A 23,122-nucleotide genomic window follows, 5' to 3' on the forward strand; every position below is an offset into this window, starting at 1 on the left:
CCACTGTCTGCTTTCTCAGCTGATGGGCCAGCATCCTACTTGCCTTCTCCCTGTACTCATACACTGCCCCTCCGCAACTGCGCCATCATGTTCCCCATCGACACTAACCCAAACTCCATCTGGAGTCTCCGACTCTCCTTCAACAACCCCTCCTCCGGTACCACCAAGCGACTCCCATCCACCCTCAAGATCTCTTCAACCAATTGCCCTCTCTTCCCACTCCACACTCTCCCTGTGCACCCGAATTGAAATATAAACTCCCCTCTAACTACAGCCTTGTGTGCCACCCACAACGTGGCGGCTGTGTCCTCCCGCGTATCATTCACCTCCATGTAGCCCCGAATGGCAGCCCTCACCCCCTCACACACCCCCTCACCCACCAACAGCTCCACATCCAACCTCCACTGTGGCCGGTTATCCCCCTGAACCACCCGCAAATCCGCCCAGTGCGGCGCGTGGTCAGAGACCATGATCCCTGAATACCCAAAGTCTGCCACCCCCGCCAGCAGCGCCTTATCCATTACGAAAAAAATAGATCCGGAAAAACACCCGGTACACTAGGGAGACGTATGAAAACTTCTTCGCCCTCAACCTCCAAGATCTCCACGGATCCGCACCCTCTGTGCGCTCCATGAACCCCCTCAGCTTCCTAGCCACTGCAAAGCTTTGGGCTCAATGGATCTAGGCTTGGGTCCACGACTGTATTGTTTTATTTTTGTGAAAAATATAAGTACCCAATTATTTTTTTCCAATTATGGGCAATTTAGTGTGGCCAATCCACCTATTCTGTACATCTTTTTGGGTTGTGGGGGTGAAACCCATACAGACACGGGGAGACTGTGCAAACTCCACACTGACAGTGTCCCGGGTCCTCAGCGCTGTGAGGCAGCAGAGCTAACCACTGTGCCACCATGCTGCCCCCAGACCGTATTAAAATCCCACCATAATCAACCGGTGCATGTTTAAATTCGGAATCCTCCCCAACACTCTCCTCATAAAATCCACCTCATTCCAATTCGGGGCATAAATATTAACCAGGACCACAGGCATCACCTCCGGCTTCCCACTAACCATCACATACCTACCCCTGGGATCAGCCACAATGCTCCTCACTTCAAACGCCACCCTCTTATTGACCAACACCGCCAATCCCCTCGTCTTCATATCCAACCTGAGTGGAACACCTGCCATACCCAGCCCTTCCTCAGCCTTGTCTGACCCCCCAGCTTTTGGCGTGTCTCCCTCAGAAACACCACGTCCGCCTTCAGACTCCTCAGGTGCGTGATCACACGTGACCATTGGCCCATTCAACCCTCGCACATTCTATGTGACCATCCTGGTCGGGGGATCCCCACCGCCCCTGCGAATCAGCCATATCCCTTCTTGGGCCAGCCCATGTCACGCGCCCCTCCAGGCCCAACCTCTGATGTCCACCACCATCTCCCCCTTCCGAACTGCGCCACACCAACCACACACATGTCAGCAGCCCTCCCTTCCCTGCCACTCCACCCCCAAACAAAGAACCCCCACCCCCAGGCCTTCCTCCTGGCAACCCCTCACTTCACTTCCATTAACTAGCCCACCCAGCTAGCACTATTGCCCTCGCCCAAGGCCTGTAACCTCCCCATCCCCCTCCATTCCAACCCCCTCCCAACCACCAACAAACAAAGAACACAAAGCACACTCACCATCACCGCTTCCCCGTTGAAACCCACCCCAAAATACCCACCCCAGACATTTTACCATACACACAAAGCTCGTCTCCATAGTTCAATGTTCCCTCACTCCTCCCAGTCCATGGTCTCTCTTAAAGTCCATTGCCTCCTCCGGCGAGTCAAAATAAACCTCCTGCGTCTGATGAGTCACCCACAAGCGAGCAGGGTACAGAACACCAAACAAAGAGTGCAGCCTTTCCCTGGTTGAATCCAGCTCTCCTCTTCGTCAGCTCTGCACCCAGGTCCTGGTAAACCGGCAGCTCACTCCCTTCCCAGGTACACCTCCTGGTCTGCCTCGCCCATTTCAAAATATTTTCCTTGTCCAAGAAATGGTGCAACCACCATTGCCCTCAATGGCTCCTCCACCTGCGGCCTCCTCCTCAGCGCCCGCTTCGGCCGATCCACTTCGATCGACCCGTTCCCCCCATCAACTACTCCCAACATCTTTGCCACACACCTGGCAGCATCTGCTCCCTTGATAACCCTTGGCATCCCAAGTACCCTCAAATTCTGTCGCCTGGAGCAATTCGCCAGGTCCTCCAACTTCTCTCTCAGCCTCTTCTGGCTGTCCACCACCATCCCCAACTCCGCCACCAGCGAGACCATCTGCTCCCCCACCACCTCCTTGAACTCCTGAATCGGCAGGCCCTGAGCCTCCAGCCACTTTCTCAATCATCGCACTAAGCGGCACCACCACCACCTTAGTCAGGTCCTCCGAGGCCTCTTTTCTCTGCTGCAGGAACTTATTATTTAAAAACTCCACCAGTTGCTCCGTCGATCACTGGGCGGGCAGCGCTGCCAGCTTGCCCTCCGCCATCTTGACCTGTGGCGCACCACGAAAACTGCCCTGCTCCAGCTGCTCTCTCTTTCACGTGGCACTTCCCGTCCTCTTATTCATGCACCAGGCTCACCAGAGGAGTATTACCTTCCCTGGGCACTCACACACCTTTCGCCCTCAAAAACACCCCCATACGGGTAGGGAAGGACCCATAAGATTCACCTTGAGTGGGAGCCACCAAATGTGTGACCACTCACTCCATGGCCGCCATCAGAAGTCGGAATGTGACTTCATGTCTACCATTGCTCTCACCATCCCCTTCTAGGCTCAACTTCAGCTATGACGAGCAAAGGAAAGAAGTCAACGCAAACGGGAAATGAGATCAAATCAAACAGGATATTCTTGTGCAGGTGCTGGGGACCTGTGAGTAGGTTTCCCACCTGGTCTGTATGCCATGACCCAGAAAGATGCATCAGACCAAGAAGTGAAATAAGAGAGGAAAGGAAAACTCTGTGAGGAGTAAGGCGATACTCACCAAGATCACCTCATTTCAATCTTGAAGCAAATACCCCAAATTTTGAATGAAATTTCAACTGACATTTCATGCAGCGAGACAATAATTTAAGACTGCTGTCATCTTCTCTAACTCGGGGCTCAGCTGAGGAGGATGGAGGTTCAATCGTAGTAATTGAATTGGATTGAGATGAATGTCTTTCCAAAGGTGAATCTACACAAGTTTCAGTGGAATGTGGTTTGGAAGTCGAATGTCTCATATTAAACAGAGTTCACGTTTATCCCCTCGGGGTGGTTTACTGAGATTCATTGTTGTGATTCGGCCTTTGTAAATAGGAGTACTGCTCCAGTTAGTCTGAAATCTTTGAGCGTGCGCTTCAATGACTGCCTGAGGTAGGTCGAGTTTACTCAACTCATTTATAATTTGTTAGTCCAGGTGAAATTTGCTCACTGCTCGTTGGAGATTATTTTTTATTTTGTTTTGGCCAGTTGTATATGAAAACCAGTTAATGCTTATTTTATCCAGGCTGGAATCTTCCACTGCTACTGGCAGCAGGCGTACCTACATGTGCGGCAAGCAAAATGTCAGCTTCCCAAAGATAAATAATAATAAATAAATAAATAAATCACTTATTGTCACAAGTAGGCTTCAAATGAAGTTACTGTGAAAAGCCCCTAATCGCCACATTCCGGCGCCTGTTCGGGGAGGCTGGTACGGGAATCTGCTGGCCTGCCTTGGTCTGCTTTAAAAGCCAGCGATTTAGCCCAGTGAGCTAAACCAGCCCGATGAAAGTAGGAAATTACAGTTGGGGCGTATCGAATTTCAACATAAAGTGGCGGGAAGCTCTTCCTAACGTATTAGCATGACATGCTTACTCATGAAAACACAATTTTCCAGGATTAAATAGTATCTTTGTAATTAACTCTGTGGCAAATGCGAAACATGCTCCTTTGTGTACCTAACTGGTTACGGGTGGCGGGCAGCAGGCGAGGTAGTCCTTCTGGTGAACTTGGACTAAGTAGTTGTTTTTCTTTGCTCAGAGTTTTGGAGCACGGGAAAGAAGGTTCTAGAGGCAGCTGTAGTCGCTCTCACACACAAACACAGAGCCTGGTCAATTGCAGGCCATACATACCTCTCAAGGTTCCCTTTAAATATGGCAGGCCACGAGGTAACAGCAGGAAAGTCTACACCCTGTGTGGCCCTGCCCCATGGTTGGCCAGGCACCTCACCATGAATACCTAATTGGCTGGCTGTCAGGGGATTGCATGTGTCCAGCTGTCCCACCTACAAGAGGGGTTTCCGGTCTAGTCATCGGAATACTTGGTGCTACAACGAGTTTCTGGTCCATGGTTCAAATTAGCCCTTGAACAGACGGCAAAGGCATTATTTTAGTACCACCTCCTTTCTAAACACCTCACTATTTTCCCCGCCCCCAAGTCTCCGATTTGGTTCAGTGGGAGCCCTCTTATCTGTGAATGGGAAGGTTGTAGGTTCAAGCCACACTCCGGAAACTTGACCATATAATTCAATCTGACACTTCAGTGCAACATTAAGGGAGTGCTGCCCTGTCAGAGATGAGGCTGCCTTTAAGGTCAGACATTGAAATAATAATAATAATCGCTTATTGTCACAAGTAGGCTTCAATGAAGTTACTGTGAAAAGCTCCTAGTAGCCACATTCCGGCGCCTGTTCGGGGAGGCTGGTACGGGAATTGAACCTGCGCTGCTGGTCTTGTATTGCATTACAAGCCAGCTGTTTAGTCCACTGTGCTAAACCAGCCCCTAAAGGTGATGGTCAAAGATCCCATGGCAGGAGTGGAGGAAAAGCAAGAGTTGTCTTGGCGACACAGGCAATTATTTTTCACTCAACCAACACATGATCTTCTGTTCGTGGGATTTTGCTGAACACAAGTGACTGTTGTGTTTATCTACAGTGGACGCCACTTCAAAAAGTACTAAATGGTCCGTGAAGCATTGAGGGTGGTTTCTGAGATTGCGGAAGGAGCTCTGTCAATGCAAATCTCATTGTTCTTTCTTGGACCACAATCTCATCCAGAAAATAATTGTTTCCAATAACTAAGGCTCATTTGTTCCTTTAATGAATAGTAATCCAGGAGTAAACCGAAAGTCGGGGGATGGGTTGTGTGTGTGGGGAGGGGGTGGAATAAAAGTACAATTTTGTTTGTCCTTGTTATCAGTGCCAGAAAGTTCCAGAAGATGAATCCTTTTGCAGTCCTAACAAGGATGGGTCGGGGTAGATTCAGATCAATGAAAGCCGAGGAAGCTTGTCAGATAAACAGTTTGCAGCAGCAGGAAGGATCTGCTCCACCTTAAAGTTAGGCAACCATGATATGATGAGTCGCTTCACATCATGTGGTGGATGAATTATCACTTTTAATTCACTGAATCCATAATTGAACTAATAGTCAGTCGGTCTACCCTCACGTATGCACGGCAAGGTTGAGATGCCAAGAAAGCAGCAGTCATTCGTCCTATAACCCCGAGGAACATGGGTCAAAGGAACAAAGGAGAAGGCGAGAGAGAAATCCATACTCTGCTCAGACCTGTCCCTGTGTACTAAAAGGCTGCAAAGCTAAACAGAACTGGGAGCAGATGGTGTTCTAAGAGACCCCTCAGGCTAAAGGCTGCCACTGATTAAGAAGGCACTGGGGTGCAGTCACGTCTCCCTAGATTCTCCTCGTGCTCCAGCAATTGCCCTGGCAGCACATTGAAAATTTGTATTCCTCCAATTTTTTGGCAAGGATAGGCAGTAATTTGCTGACTGTGATCGGAGTTCACGAGGGGCTTTGTTGCGTAAGTGACCGAGGGCAGTGAGTACAATTGCACAGTCGCTTCTTGCCACATCACGTGCATATTGACTGTAATTTTAAAATTCTGAGCCTTGTGTCAAATCCTTCCATAACCTTGCCCTTCACAAGCTCTTTAATCTCTTCCAGCCCTACGATATCTGGTCTCCTCCAATTCTAGCCCTCAGTTTTCACCGATTACAACACTCTGCTATTGGTGGCCGTGCCTCCAGCTGTCTAGGCCCTAAACCTCTAGTGTTCCATCCCTAAACCTCTCCACTTCTCTATTCTCCTTAAGATCCTTCATGAAGCCTACCTCTTTGACCAAACTTTTTCGAAGTCTCCTTGTGACCCTGTGTCAAATGTTGTCTGATAAAGCTTCTGAGAACAATTTGCTTCATTTTAAGGCTATATACATGCAAATTGTTGCGGTTGTACCTGTTTGTATTTAGTTGTCCAGGTAATCTGGCTGTGCCTGTGCTCAGCCTTTGAAGTTACTTTGGGGGAATTAGTAAATCATAGACTTTATAGTGCAGAAGGAGGCCATTCGGCCCATCGGGTCTGCATCGGCCCTTGGAGAGAGCACCCTACTTTTTTTTTCTTTTAAAAAAATAAATTTAGAGTACCCAATTCATTTTTTTTCCAATTAAGGGGCAATTTAGCATGGCCAATCCACTTACCCTGCATATCTTTGGGTTGTGGGGACGAAACCCACGCAAACAAGGGGAGAATGTGCAAACTCCACACAGATAGTGACCCAGAGCCGGGATTGAACCTGGGACCTCGGCGCCGTGAGGCAACAGGGCTAACCCACTGAGCCACCGTGCTGCCCAGAGCACCCAACGTAAGCCCACGCCTCCACCGTATCTCTGTAATCCAGTAACCCCACCTAACCTTTTGGGCACTAAGGGTCAGCATGGCCAATCCACCTAACCTGCACATCTTTGGACTGTGGGAGGAAACCGGAGCACCCGGAGGAAACCCACGCAGACACATGGGGACGAAAGTGCAAACTCCACACGCAGTCAGCCAAGGCCGGAATTGAACCCGGGTTCCTGGACCTGTGAGGCAGCAGTGCTAGCCACCGTGCCGCCCTATGGATCTTTCATGTTTGGAATGCCTCCATATCTTACATAATTTCTAATCAGCCAGCAGAACGGTACTTGGTCGAAGGTGAGGCAGACTTTAGAAGAAGAATGTGTGCATGCTAATCACTCACGTTAATAAACTGCTCAGGCATTGTGTTCAATGTGGTGGGGTCCATAAAGCCATCGATGTTTACAGCACAGAAGCAGATGAGCATGTCTCGACTGGCTCTTTTGCGATAGCAATCCAAAACAAATTGCTCCTCCATTGTCTTCCTGCAGCCCTGTTCCTATCATACTCTGCCAACTCCAAGCTGATCACATTACTCCACTCCATCCCGATAGCCGTGTATCAAACCCAAACTAGCCCCAAAACCTGCCCTGTCCCCATAGCCCTCTGCCAATTGCAAACTGATCTCATTATCCCACTCTCTTCTCATAGCCTCATTTGTTTCAAATATTAATCTAACTTCCCCTTTAAAAAACCCTAGTGACCCTATGAAGAACAAATTTCTCCAACCTCTCTTTTTATTCACAGTAGCGATTTAAATCAATAGGTGCACTTTTTGATTGCCCAACCATAGGAGTCAGCCTTTCTTTATTCAAGTCATCAGAAACTTTCATGAACTCCACTTTGATCTGCTCCTAGCCTTCTCTGCTCCAATTGATATCGTCTCCCATATTCGAGAGAGACCAGAATCTGTGATGCACATCACAAACAAAGTAATTTGCAAAACAATTACTGTGCTTGATTTACTTATTTATTGTGAAAATGCCGTGGGATTTCTTTTACATCCAACTGAGCAGGGAGACAGGGACTTGGCTTAACGACAGTGCAGCACTCCCTCAGTACCATACTGGAGTGTCAGCCTTTACGTGCGCAAGTCTAGAGAGTGAAACTTGAACCCCTCACGCCTTCTGGCTCATCGGTGAGAGCGATACTAGTTGAACCACGGTTGACTTGACAATGCTCTTGATGAAAGTCGAGCTGTTGGTGGCGACATTCTGAAGTAAATGGACTCAAAAACGTCCCATTACAAAACTGCACTGTTAGATCCCTGCAACGTTTAGCCCCTGGTGCTGCATGGCCACCAATTGGAAGGATGGCAATCATAGTACTAGGAATCCTGAGGTTGGCCAGTGTGGATATTTGAATTGCCGCCATTCTTGAATGTGGATGGCTCCTCTGATATCAGGCTTACATTTGCTACTGAACTGCGGGGACAGCAAACAACCTACATTCTGCATGGCCTTGGAGAGCTTGATGGCAACACTGGATAAAAACATGGGGAAAGCATTTAATTTCCTACACTGGATCACAAACATATAAAGACACGCAAGGAATGTACAACATGCAACATAAACATGGCTATCAGCCTGTTACAGGCAGGCCAATGTCTGGTTCAGGGTTCAGTGGCTTCTGTGACGCACTCTGGGTTCAGTGTGGACTGTGACACACTCTCGGGGTTCAGTACTGACAGTGACACACTCTCGGGGTTCAGTACCGACTGACACACTCTCGGGGTTCAGTATGGACTGTGACACACGCTCAGGGTTCAGTGTAGACTGTGACACACTCTTGGGGCTCAGTGTAAACTGTGACACACTCTTTGGGTTCAGTATGGACTGTGAAACACTCTCGGGGTTCAGTACGGACTGTGACACACTCTCGGGGTTCAGTACACACTGTGACACATTCTCGGGGTTCAGTACGGACTGTGACACACACTCGGGATTCAGTGTGGACTGTGACACACTCTCTGGGTTCAATACGGACTGTGACACATTCTCGGGGTTCAGTAAGGACTGTGACACATTCTCAGGGTTCAGTATGGACTGTGACACATTCTCGGGGTTCAGTACGGACTGTGACACACTCTCGGGGTTCAGTACGGACTGTGATACACTCCGGGTTCAGTACGGACTGTGGCACTCTCTCGGGGTTCAGTATGGACTGTTACACTCTCTCGGGGTTCAGCATGGACTGTGACACACTCTCGGGGTTCAGTACAGACTGTGACACACTCTCGGGGTTCAGTATAGACTGTGACACACTCTCGGGGTTCAGTATGGACTGTGCAGACTCGGGGTTCAGTACGGACTGTGACACATTCTCGGGGTTCAGTACAGACTGTGACACACTCTTGGGGTTCAGTACGGACTGTGACACATTTTCGGGGTTCAGTACGGACTGTGACACACTCTCGGGGTTCAGTATGGACTGTGACTCACTCTCTGGGTTCTGTACGGACTATGACACCCTCGCGGTGTTCAGTATGGACTGTGATACACTCTCGGGGTTCAGTATGGACTGTGACAGACTCTCTGGGTTCAGTACGGATTGTGACACTCTGGGTTCAGTACGGACTGTGACACACTCTCGGGGTTCAGTACAGACTGTGACACACTCTCGGGGTTCAGTATGGACTGTGACTCACTCTCTGGGTTCTGTACGGACTGTGATGCACTCTCGGGTTTCAGTTGGACAGTGACACACCCAAGGGTTTATTGTGGTTTGTCACTGATGTGTTAAGTAAGTTGGTTCAACGTTGACTGCAATTGGATACAGTGAAACTCGAAACAGGCTTCTGACACAGGAGATGGTCCAACACTGTTTTATTGAACTTCATGATTGCTGTACATAGTCTGCTGTGAGTTGACACTCTGTCAATCTAACTGATAACCTCCTACTGGCTTGACCAGACTAACTCTCTACCTCATGGTGATAGTGCTCACTGGCTTGTGCACTCTTACTATCTCAGCAGCTGTGTCCTGTAGAGAGAGGGAGAGTCTTAATGCCCTGTGTGCTTTATAATGGTGGTGTCCTGTCTGGTGATTGGTTGTTATGTGTCGTGTGTGTTCATTGGTTATCCTGTGTGTCAATCACTGCCTATCCGCATCTCATTATATACATGAGTGGATATTATGACAGTCACTATGAGTGGCAATACACTATATAACATTTCATTACTCGCTGAATTGTTCTCTATGGTATATTTCTGGACTGATATACACTATAGAGTTTTGGGTGATGTCAGGATTGTGCTTAGTAAATTGATATTTGTTCACGGGGAACTAATTGTCTCCCATTGGAAGCTTGCGAATCATTGCTGCTGTGTATACAATTACATTACAGCAGTCTCCATTCCTCCCTGTCGTGTCTGAAAATGAAATCTGCAAAAGGCCTGATGACAAGAAGTTATTGTTATGGTGACGTTCTTGAGGACAATGTGATACCTGTTGTTTATTCAGCTGAAAGAGGAGACAAAAAGCAAAGACTTAGCTGGAAAGTGAGTGGCAGGCGGGCTGACGAGGTCCCGCCCAGCCCTCCCCTCCCTGCCACTCTTTGACGGAGGTAGTTTTAGGTGGAGCTGGTTTTCCTGTCATTGTAGAGAGCAGTAAATCCGATTTTCCTGTTGTGTTTCAGACTAGCCTATTAGTTCAGTGGAGAATGGGCTGTGGATCACTCAGACTAAAGGCAGTTGGACAACGGGCTGCTGAAACCTCCAGTTTGATAGTGTTATGATGGTGACCTTAATCCTAGCTATGTCCAGACAACCAGAACCGGGTTGGAATCCATTGGTGGGTATCAGATGGCTACTTGTTAATGCTGATGGTCAGGCTTCTGGGTCTGTTGGGGGGGGGGGGGGGGGGGGGGAGGAGTTCTACCTTACACAGTCAAGCTAGCAACCAGTCTGAATTTGTTTTTACTAAATTTCACGGTTGGAATATATTCAGGACATTGAATGAATTGCTTTCTCAACCATTACTAAATATAGACTGGCAATGTGTGTATATTTAAGTATGGAGCTCCTGGGTCAAATAGCTGCCATTATTTTCAAAGTTACTCTCTTTTCCATGTATCATCTTATGTTCCTGTCAGACAGTGACAGGCTCCATTGGAAATCAATCAAACTACAGACACTTTTCCTTGGATAGGTATGGCCTTTTCTTTTGGGAAGTGTCCAGTCCGTAGCTGCTGCAGCTTTAAACATGCCTTGTCTGGTTACTTGTGAAGTCCCAGAGTTTTTGATCAGTACGGTTGGCTGTAATCAGGGCTTACTCTTTTTCAAAACAGGGACTTTGTGCCTCATTTATTAGCCTGTTTATGGTTGAGTGCAGTGAGGAATATGTTTTGTTCGGAATGAGCTTTGGAATCTCATTTGCTGCTGAGTGATTGTGTGACTAAAACAGTGATGATTGAATTTTATACAGGCTGGGGTTCTTTCTGGTGAGGACTTGATAAAGATGCAATGATTGCACTGGAAGCTTTAATCCTTGACTTTGGATTGCTTCACTGATTAACACCCAGTTATCCCCATAGCCTCCGAGGCGGCAGCAAAACCTGATAGACAGTGTTAGCACCTGAGATGTCTGGTTAGATTACTGTCACAGGATAATTCCCAGGTAGTACCTATTCTACCTGTAACCTCAATAGAAAGGAACAGCTAACATTTATGTAGCACATTTCACATTGCAAAATGCTTTACCACCAATGATGTATATTTTTCAAGTGTCATTATGACTGTAAAGGGGAAACGCAGCAGCCAATTTGCACACAGTAAGGCCTCTCAAACAACTGTGACTCGATAATCTGTTTCAGTGATGTTGGTTGAGGGATAGATATTGGCCAGAGGATCCTATTCTTCTTTTAGATGCTGTCATGGGATCTTTGATGCCCGTCTGAGAAGTCAGGTGGGGAATTGGTTTACTATTGCACCCAATAGCACAGTGGGCTAAACAGCTGGCTTGTAATGCAGAACAAGGCCAGCAGCCTTCAATTCCCGTACCGGCCTCCCCGAACAGGCGCCAGAATGTGGCGACTAGGGGCTTTTCACAGTAACTTCATTGAAGCCTACTTGTGACAATAAGTTATTATTGTTATTATGAAAGGTGATGTCTTTGACAGTGCAGCTCTCCCTCAGTACTGTGATGTCTTTGACAGTGCAGCTCTCCCTCAGTACTGTGATGTCTTTGACAGTGCGGCTCTCCCTCAGTACTGTGATGTATTTGACAGTGCACCTCTCCCTCAGTACTGTGATGTCTTTGACAGTGCAGCTCTCCCTCAGTACTGTGATGTCTTTGACAGTGCAGCTCTCCCTCAGTACTGTGATGTATTTGACAGTGCACCTCTCCCTCAGTACTGTGATGTCTTTGACAGTGCAGCTCTCCCTCAGTACTGTGATGTCTTTGACAGTGCGGCTCTCCCTCAGTACTGTGATGTATTTGACAGTGCACCTCTCCCTCAGTACTGTGATGTATTTGACAGTGCACCTCTCCCTCAGTACTGTAAGTATCAGTCTGGATATGTGTTCAAGTCTGTGGGAGTGGGACTTGAACCCAAGGCTAATGGACTCAAGAGGTGAGAGTCCTTCTACCAGGTCAAGATACATATTATTAAGAAGCATCTGCCTGCTCATCTGTCATGATTGGTCCCTTACCTGATTCGACATTCCAGTATTACACATTGCAGCTTAGATCTAGAGTTTGAATTGTTGCTACAAAACAGTGCATCCCCTAAAGGCTACAGATGCTGGGGGTCAATTAGAGTTTTCAAGATGGAGTTGACAGGTTTTTATTAAGGGTATCAAGAGATATGGTGCAGTGGCCGATAAGCAGAGTTGAGTGAGAGATCTGCCATAATCTAAATGAAGGCCAGCAGTGTTCCTTCAAGGGTGTTGTGGAGATGGGAGGAATATTCCTGTGGCCCCCTGACTCCATGAAAAGGTAGGATTGGAAAAATTGTGCTTATTTTGAGGCTGCATAAAGCGGTGCACATTCACATGGCCTAACGCCTGTTTAAAGTGACTGCTCAAGCTGCCTGAATATTGGTCCACGGCCAAATATGGCATCCAATTTATTTCAGTCACCTTGGGGTGCAGAATATAGTCCCCTTGTAATTGGTCCTTTTGACCCAGTCCTCAGCCTAGAAATAATGACCAATAGCTATCCCACAGTGTTGGGGTCTGCTCTGTTTTAGCATGTTTTTGTGAATTTGTCGATTACAAGTTATAAGAGCAGGTTGAATGTTTGGAGATTATTTCTTTCCCAGAGCGTAGTGGATCTATATTCTTTCAGGCAACAGCTAGATCTGTTTTTGGCTGAAGCAGAGACGATCTTGTCCAAGAAGTAGGTGCTGTCTGACGTTAATCACGGCCAGCAGCGTGGTCTCCTGGACTCATTGGGGTCAGAGGGGAAACGTTCAGATGTATTTTTGTCTCTGATTAATCTAGTAGATTATAAAGTTCTGGGTAGTAATTGTCTTGACCTGATAAACGGCCAGTCCAGATGGCCCTGCTGGTCTTTTCCTATCAGATATTTTCTTACCTTTGTGTGCATACATTTTGAGTAAATTAGTTTAACTTTGCCAAGATGAAGAACCCTCATGCTGGGGAATAAGAATTGCTCAGTGTCAAAATCTGATATCCACAGCCAAGTTTGCTTCACCTATGGCTCAATGATCATCTTCAACTCCCTTCTCAGAAAGGTGCCCCGTTGTGTACATACACCATGTGATTTCAGTGAGTGGGAGCACCAATTCATGCATCGAATTGTGTGCAGTATTGGGCTGCGAGTTGCTGCTCCAGAGGAAGCCATTGAAAAGGCAGAAAAAGGACAGCACAGTGGGTTAGCCCTGCTGCCTCACGGCGCCGAGGTCCCAGGTTCGATCCCGGCTCTGGGTCACTGTCCGTGTGGAGTTTGTACATTCTCCCCGTGTTTGCGTGGGTTTCGCCCCCACAACCCAAAAAGATGTGCAAGGTAGGTGGATTGAACATGCTAAATTGCCCCTTAATTGCAAAAAATGAATTGGGTATACTAAAAAAATTTTTTTTAAAAGGCAGAAAACTTGTGTCACTTCCAGCTAGGGTTGCCAACTCTGCTCCGATATACTCCTGGACATTTCTGCCTTATTCCATTTCCCGCTGGCTCTGTTTAACCAACACCATGCTCCAGAGAGAGAGAGAACAAAAACAATTGCCGGCACTTTTCTTGGAACATCGCCATTTGAAATACCAGCAGGTGATTCAAGTGAGTTTATTATTCTCGCCCACTTGAAGTCTGACACCCGTTTCCTGGGTAATGCTTAGTGTACAGGCCAATGGACAAGTTTGATGTGCATGTAATTTAATCTAACCTGGGTGTAGGACTGAAACAAACCGGTCTAACACACGCAATATTAGTCATTGAAAATGAAAACAATGAGTAAATCAGCTTTTAAAAAAAATAAACCGAATATGATGTGCGGTGGGAGACTTAAGTTAAACCTATCACAAGTTAAATCTATCACATCCAAACCAAACGACTGGAAAATTCACGTAGGTCAAGTGTCTGTTTGAGTGAAGTGGAATCTACCCCGTAACCCCATGGAAATGCAAATCCACTTACATAATCCACACAGACTAGGCCAACAGCCAAGCTTATAGACCCTGCAAATATGAATAGAGGTGCAGCTGGAGTGTAACCAAATTGCGCTGGTTACCATGGGGCACTGATTCCTGCTGTTTTGCCAGACAGCATGAGAAAGTAAGACCTGCATTCACATAGCCTCTCCCGCAACTTCAGAATGTTCCAAAACGCTTGACTGCCAATGAAGTCACTTTGGAGAGTAGTCACTGTTGTAATGAAATAAATACAGTAGCCAATTTGGGTACAGCAAGCTCCCACCACCGAATGTTTGATTAAAATAGTAAATACTCAGCAGGTTAGGAATCATTTGTGGAAAGGGAAACCGAGGTAACCAACGATCATTGAGCAGAAACCTTGTCTTGGATTTTGAAATGACAGTGAAGGTGAAGCCTTAATCATCATCGGTCCACTGTCATTGATTGCAACGCCTCAAGTCCACACTTGCTCAGAACAATGTGAAAATTCAAAACGTCGCTGTTCCTTCCACACTTTTCCAGAGGGTGCAACATTGAGGCACCAGATCCTGGCCCCATTCCTGCCTCACCCCCACCACCCCAGATTGCAATCAATGGGAAAACAATTGAATTGACAGAAATTTCCACTCCATACTGGTGAGCCTCATTATAAAAACCCTTCAGAAATGAAAACATTGCTGAATGAGGGGTAAGTGGGTTTTTAACATTGTACTAACTTACTAATTACTGCTCTCACCGGCACTGAGGAACTAATTTTATAGAAACTTAGAAACGTCGGAGCAGGAGGAGGGCATTTGGCCCTTTTGAGCCTGCTCCGCCATTCATTATGACCATGTCTGATCATCCAACTCAATAACCTAATCCCACTTTCCCCCCCATATCCTTTAACCCCTTTAGACTCAATATATCTTAACTCCTTCTAGTTTGAAGAATGTCAAATTCTCCGTGATGATACAAGAATTCTGCATTTTAATGTTTTTCATAAGATTTGTTTTTCTTTTTGATGAAGATAAATATAAAATAATCACAATAATTGATTAAACTCTAAAGTATTACATCACTGCTGCTACACACCAAGGCATCCCATTGACCTTGGTGATGGATTCAAACTGGCTTTGGGAAAGGGAAAATCCACGTAGAGATTGTGAACGGCTTCCTTGGCGAGAGCCATTACTCTGCCATATACCATAAAATCCCATCTCTCTCTCCACAGATGCTGTTTGAACTTTTGAGCATTTTCTGTTTACATTTCAGATTTCCAGCATCTGCAGTATTTTCAATTTCTAGCGATTTTGGTTGTGGGAGAAATATTGTCCAAGACCCCAAGGAATTACTCCCCTGCTCTTCTTTGAATTTGTTTTTATTCTTTATGGGATATGGCCATTGCTGGCTCGGCCAGCATTTGTTGCCCATCGCTCATTGCCCTTGAGAAGGTGGTGGTGAGCTGCCTTCTTGAACCGCCACAGTCCATCTGGTGTAGGTTAATCCACAGTGCCATTAGGAAGGGAGTTCTTCACCCAGTTCCAAGTCAGTGCGGTGGGTAACTTGGAGGGGAACTTGCAGGAGGCGGTGTTCCCATGTGACTGCTGCCTCTGTCCTTCTAGCTGGTTGAGGTCGGAGGTTTGGAAGCTGCTGTTGACGGAGCCTTAGCGAGTTGCTGCTGTGTACTTTTTGGATGGTACACACTGCTGCCCTGTTGTTCGTGGAGTGAGTGAATATTTAAACTGGTGAATTGGTGCCAATCATGCGGGCTGCTTTGTCCTGGATGGTCTTGAGCTTCTTGAGTGTTAGCAGAGCTGCTCTCGCCCAGAGAATTCCATCAAACTCCTGACTTCGTGCCATGTGATCTTTTGTTTACCCACCTGAAAGGACAGATAGTACTTCAATTTAACATTCTATCTGAAAGATGGCACCTTTACAGGTATAGAACTCCTTTCATAGAGCACTGGAGTGTCAGCACCAGTTCCCATGGGCGGCACCGTAGCACAGTGGTTAGTATTGTTGCCTCACAATTCCAGGGTCCCAGGTTTGATTCCTGCTTGGGTCACTGTCTGTACAGAGTCTGCACGTTCTCCTCGTGTCTGCATGGGTTTCCTCCCACAAGTCCTGAAAGACGTGTTTGTTAGGTGAATTAGACATTCTGAATTCTCCCTCCATGTACCCGAACAGCCACCAGAATGTGGTGACTAGGGGCTTTTCACAGTAACTTCATTGCAGTGTTAATGTAAGCCTACTTGTGACAATAATAAAGATTAATTGAAGACAAAACTTCACAATATCCTGACTCAAGAGGTAAGGGTTCGATCCCTGAGCCATAGCTGACACATGCTCCTGTTTTCGAGCTCTGTGTACTTGCTTCCATTTAAAGGGATCGGTCAGCACTGTTGACTAGATGGCTGGTTCATGATGCAGAGCGATGCCTACAACACGGATTCAATTCCCATTCCGCCTAAGGTTATTCATGAAGGCCCCGCCTTCTCAACCTTGCCCCTCGCCTGAGGTGTGGTGGCCCTCAGGTTAAATCACCAGGGGAGAGCAGCCTCTAGATGTGGCGATTGTTTTGCTTCTGTTTGGATGTGTTTCAGCCCCTAACCCCTTCAGGCATTTTCCCTCTGTCTTCTGAATATCTTTTATTTCTTTGATAAATCTTGTTTCGCCTCCGAGGTGGAATCTTCCGTTCCGGTAACGAAAGTCCAGTGGTGGGCGGGAAAGTCGGAATGATCCCACTGTGCAGGGGAATAGCTGACCATGAACGATCTTCCGCTGTTCAGCTCATTAATCTATGAGGAGCTTGACAAATTTTGTGGTGGGGCAGGCAGGAAATGGTGGTTACCCCTTGGGGCTAAAGCTCTTGGCGCCATAATTAACAGCACCCAGACAGTCTTTTACCCTTTCCAGGACAGTCTCTTCAACATGCTTTCTGGACGGTCTTTCACTCTGCCTCTGTCTCACAACCCCCCTCTCCGCTGGCCCTGGCTCACATGCCCAGTCTTGGCATCCATGAGATGGTAACGCTGGAGTCTCCGACATTAGTCATTGGGAAATCCGACCCACCTTTCAAGCTATTTTCTTGCCGTCAGGAACCTGGGGCTGGATTCTCGTTACTGGGACTATGTCCCCACGCCAGCGTCAAAACGGTGGAGTTTTACTCCTGAAAATCCTGGATTAAAGGGACACTAATGCACTGTCCTGCAGGGGGCTAGCAGGGACCTGGAGTAAATCTCGTAGTTTTTGCTGCAGATACGGACCCCCGCACTTCCGGGTCAGAGGCCGCGCATGCACACGGCGGCGGGCTCCATGTGGATTCGGACCGCGGAGCTGGATCTGAAAAAGAGACCCCCCGATTGGCCACGTGCTCGACCCACAACCCCCGAACAATCATTCCTCGGCCGCCTACAAGGCCCCCCCCTGGCCTCCGATCGACCCGCTTCCGACCAGGGCGCCCGCGGACCGAGTCCGCAGCCGCCACACGAGTATCCCGACCGGCAGGACCAGGTTAGATCCACGCCATTGGGACTTTGGCCAGGGGCAGAGGATGTCGGAGCGGGCCTCTGGCAATGGCCTAAGGTGGCGCCCAGGTGACGCCGCTTTTCGGTGCCAGGGAATTGGCGAACCGGTGCCGGCCCCGATTTCTGCGTCGGGGTGCGGAGAATCCAGCCCTGATTTGTTGACTCATGCCAAATTGATTGCCCCGTCCACCAGATTCCCACTGCTGGCAGGAGGGAGAGATTTCATCCCTTATATCTCGCAATCACGATGGCCATTTAAGCATCTCCTGTTCTTCACTTCAGCAGTTTACAGGTCTTTTTATTTATTTTTCTGTATGTGTGTCTTTGTGTTGATGTATTTGCATGTGTCTACTTTGTATTTTCTCTCCCAACATTCTTTTTCCTCTGTCCTCTTAATGCTGTTCATTTGTATTTACCATTCAATTCTAACACAGAAAGCTTTAGCTCCACTGCTCCATCCACAGATGCTGCTTGACCTGTTCAGTGTTTGCAGCATTTTCTGCTTTGGTTTAAAAACATTGAGACTGATCACAAGTGTTTATAAATCTGTGCAGGATCTCTGATCTACCGGATTTGGCAAATTCTAATGCTCCCTCTCAAAAGTTTTCTTTTCTCCCTTTTCGGAATATGGACATTACTGGCAAGGCGGTCTTTTATTGCTCGTCCCTAGTTTCCAGTCACCACCTTGAATTGTTGGTAGTGCTGGGTTGCCAACTCTGGCTGGACATAATCCTGGAGTTCTCATTACAAGATCTCTTGTCTCCAAATGCCCTTTTTTTCTCATCTCCAATAGCACAGTGGGCTAAACAGCTGGCTTGTAATGCAGAACAAGGCCAGCAGCGCGGGTTCAATTCCCGTACCGGCCTCCCCGAACAGGCGCCGGAATGTGGCGACTAGGGGCTTTTCACAGTAACTTCTTTGAAGCCTACTTGTGACAATAAGCGATTATTATTATTATGATTATTATTTTGCAACTAACAAACAGAAGTGTTCAAACGTAATTTAAAAAAAATACATTTTCAAACTTTCCTTTTATGTTTTGTTATGGGCCAGGATTTAGAGAACCCCAAAGTGTATCATGGAGTTCACCTGACCCACAACTTTTAATAGATTGTGGTATGGGGAGCACACGGTCCACTCTACAGCAGAAATGGAAAAGTATTTTTTAAAGCAAAACAATGTTTATTCTATGAACTCAAGTTAACCTTTTCAAACATACAGTGAACACCTTAGCAACCATCAATTCAAATACAACCCCCAAAGAATGCAACACTAAGTAATGCTTAAGCTGTCCTTTTAACATCCATAAGACTTAAAAAATAACTTTTAACAGAAGCACATCAGTTTATAGTCACTACTGAGAGCAGTTATTAGTTTTAAATTACCAAAGGATCGATTTACAGTTTTTAGATTACAGAGAGAGAGACTACTACCCCTTCTGGCTGTGAATGCAGCTATCCAGCTCTGAAAACGAAACTAAAACACACCCTGCAGCAACAGCCTAAATTGAAAGTAAAAAGCTGACAGACATCCCAGCTCCACCCACTCTCTGACATCACTGCAGTAATAAACACCCATTTCTTAAAGGTACTCTCACATGACACCTCCCCCCAAGAAAAAAAAAACCCATCAACTTCAAGATGGTTTCATTTTTCACCTTGTCACTATCCTTTGAGAAATTCACACAGTAAATATACATTTTTGTTTCAAAAAACACAACACGCGAACAGGTATAACAATATAGTCCATTTTTTAAACTTCTTCCTCCAACTGGAATCCTTCTCGATTGACAGTCTCTTTGGACAAGAAGGTCTCTGCACGATCCATCCATTTCTCTACGACTCGGCATTTCTCTTTAAAGTCAGATACTTTAGTTCAATCTGATCACAGAGTCTCTTGTAATTCTCCAACACAGGAGCATTGGTTATCACAGCTTTCAGGCAGTCAAATGCCTGTTGAAAGTCCGCTGTCCACTGAAATTTTTGACGTTTCTTCAGCAAGTCCATCAGTGGAGCAATCACGCGACAAAACCTTTGCACAAATCTTCGATCAAATCCACTCATACCAAGAAATCGCATTATTTCCCTTCGTGTTGAGGGTATTGGAAACTCCTCAAGGAAAGTGACTTGGGCTGTTCCAAATTCACTTTTGGCTAGGTTTCGCACCAAACCCGCCTCCTGAAGTCGATCCAATAACTCAATCAGATGTTTTAAATGTTCTTTTCACGTCTGGCTGAAAATTACCAGATCGTTGATGTATACCGTACAATTGGGTAATCCTGAAACAACTTTGTGAGTTAACCGTTGAAATGTGCCTGGGGCATTTTTCATGCCAAATGGCATAACTTTGAATTGGTATATACCATCTGGAGTCACAAAAGCTGAAATCTCCTTCGCCCTTTCGGTTAAAGATACCTGCCAGTAACCTTTAAGTAAATCCAGTTTGGAAATAAAAGCTGATTGTCCCACTTTCTCAATGCAATCCTGCAAACGTGGGATAGGATAAGAGTCCAGTCTTGTTACTGCATTAACCTTTCTATAGTCCACACACAACCGTTGGGTACCATCTGGTTTTGGTACCATCACTATGGGTGAGCTACATTGGCTGCAACCCACTTCAATTATGCCATTTTTAAGCATACTCTCAATCGCTTTGTTAACCTGTGCCAATTTTAAAAGGTTAAGTCTATATGGGTGTTGTTTGATTGGAACAGCATTTCCCACACCTACATCATGTGTAGCCATTTTAGTACTTCCCAATTTATCTCTACAAACTTGCCCATGTGATATCAATAACTCTTTCAGGTCAGTTTGTTTGTAACCTCTGGAAGATAACTCAACAATTTATCCCAATTTTTAAGAACATCCTTATTTTCCAATTTAATTTGAGGTATGTCAAATTCACAGTCATCTGGATTTGGTTCGTCACTGTGTTAGAATCATTAAAACCTCCTCCTTTTTCTCTCCTTCCCTTTCAAAGTACCTTTTAAGCACGTTCACATGACCTACTCGGTGAGTCTTCCTTCTATCTGGTGTTTGTACCACATAATTCATCTCACTTAATTTACTTTCAATCTGATACGGTCCACAAAACCTAGCTTTTAAAGGTTCACCTACCACTTTTAACAACACTAACACTTTATCTCCACTGGCAAAACTACGAACTTTGGATTTCTTGTCCTCGACCCGTTTCATCACATTTTGTGCAACTTTCAAATGTTGTCTAGCCAATTCACCTGCTCTATTTAATCGTTCCCTAAAATTTGACACGTAATCCAATCATGTAATTTCCGATTTCTCACTCACCAATTTTTCCTTAATCAATTTAAGTGGTCCTCTTACCTCATGATCAAAAATTAGTTGAAAAGGACTGAATTTGGTTGACTCATTAGGTGCATTCCTAATTGCAAACAGTATGAATGTCTTTAATGTCTGATGCCACCTTTCTAATGCTCCCTACGATTCTGGATGGTACGCAGTTATTAAAATTGTTTTATTCCTAAGCTATACATAACTTCTTTGAATAAGGTAAAATTTGATCCTTGATCCGATTGTATTTCTGTGGATAGTCCATATCTAGTAAAGAATTTAAGTAACTCCTCCACAATCTTTTAGCTGTAATATTACGTACTGGAATGGCCTCTGGAAACCTAGTAGACACATACATTATAGTCAAAAGATATTGATTCCCACTTTTCGTTTTAGGAAGCGGTCCTACGCAATCAATTAGGACCCTTGTAAAAGGTTCCTCAATTGCTGGAATGGGTATTAAGGGCGCTGGTTTTATCACTGCCTGAAATTTCCCTATCACTTGATATGTGTGACATGATTGACAAAATTTAACTACATCTTTATGTAGTCCAGGCCAATAAAAATGTTTTGGGATTTTAGCTTGAGTTTTCCTTATTCCCAAATGACCTCTCACTGGTACTTCATGTGCAACTCGCAACACCTCCTTTCTATACCCTACCGGCAATACTACTTGATGAACTTCTGCCCACTTTTCATCCGCCTGCATATGTAAAGGTCTCCATTTTCTCATCAAGACATCACTTTTACGGTAATAACACTCTGGTATACACGCAGATTCCTCTTCTGTGTCTGCTTTCTGATACATCCGGTTTATTTCTACATCTTTCTGTTGTGACTCCACCAATTTTCCTGAACTAAAAATAATGGCCTCATCCTCCACCTGTTCTTGTTCTTTTTAAACCATCTGATCAAAAATCGTTTCTGATAATTGCACTTCAACTTCATCTTCACACTTTGATTTCTCCTCTTGTCTTAACCTGTGACTTTGCGACCTTGTTACTACGCAATCTGGAAAAATCCCAGGATATTCGTCCTTCAACACTTCAGTTGTCTGATTTTCCACTGGCTTATCAACCACAGTAGGCATCACTCCCACCTGCGATCCAGCTATATCATTACCCAAGATAAACTGTATTCCTGGATCAAGATCGTTTATCTATTACTCCTAGTACCACTTCACCATTCTTCACTGGACTTTCCAACCTTACCTTATATAATTGAACACTACTCCTCTCACCCTCAATTTCCACATATTACTGATGTGTTGGGTGCTCTGCTACACAGACGAACCAACACGGTTGTGAATGGTACAACTCAGTTTTATTACTAACATATATTTACAGTGGTAAACTAGTTACTGAGGTTCGATCATAACCCTTGAATCTGTGGACCTATTCCTAATACTAATCTTGGAGTGGCACTCAGACCATGGTGGATGTCTGAGTGGCTTGCTGTGAGCTCTGTGCCCTGAGCTGTCTCCTGCTGGAATGAGCCGGAAGTGTCGTGTTCCCTGTTTTGTAGTGTGTATGCTCTTGCCTGTGATTGGCTGTGGTGTTGTGTGTGTTGTTTGGTCCATTGATCTGTCCATCAGTGTGTATGCATGTTTGTACCATGATGTTTACCTAAATATCATGACAATTACCACCTTTTCTGGCAACATTCTTCCCAAACTACATAACTCCTCATCTCTTACCATTAAAGATTGACTAGCTTCCGTATCTCTTAAAATTGTGACTTCTTTACCTGCTCCTCCTGATACACATGAGTAAACTTTACCCTCACAAGTAAATTCTGTAAAGAGATCTGGCACCTTCTTATCAATCACCTCTTGATCAGGCTGCACAATCTTTTGCACCTCCTTCGCTTCATGTGGGCTTTCCTTTACCACTTTAACAAACCCCACTGTCTTATCCTGTTTTACTACATCAGCCTTCCCAGTGCTTTTCTTCAACCGCCAACACTGTGACTTTACATGGCCTAGTTTATTACAGTGAAAACATTTGAAACTTTTCATGTCTCTTC

At 45.8% G+C, this 23,122-nt stretch overlaps 1 protein-coding gene across 6 annotated transcripts in view; it reads left to right on the forward strand.

Annotated features, from left to right (window-relative positions):
- Positions 1-23,122, forward strand: part of LOC140428112 (E3 ubiquitin-protein ligase Midline-1) — a 572,352-nt gene that overhangs the window by 327,592 nt on the left and 221,638 nt on the right. The window contains exon 1 of one of the 6 annotated variants that reach the window (XM_072514189.1): positions 10,338-10,480. The exons of the other annotated variants lie outside the window; for them this stretch is intronic. The gene's annotated coding sequence lies outside the window, so the exon portion shown is untranslated. Of the gene's footprint in view, positions 1-10,337; positions 10,481-23,122 lie in introns of those variants that run through there. 6 annotated transcript variants of the gene reach the window in all.

This window comes from Scyliorhinus torazame, chromosome 8 (assembly GCF_047496885.1).
Source record: "Scyliorhinus torazame isolate Kashiwa2021f chromosome 8, sScyTor2.1, whole genome shotgun sequence".
Lineage (NCBI taxonomy): Eukaryota > Metazoa > Chordata > Chondrichthyes > Carcharhiniformes > Scyliorhinidae > Scyliorhinus > Scyliorhinus torazame.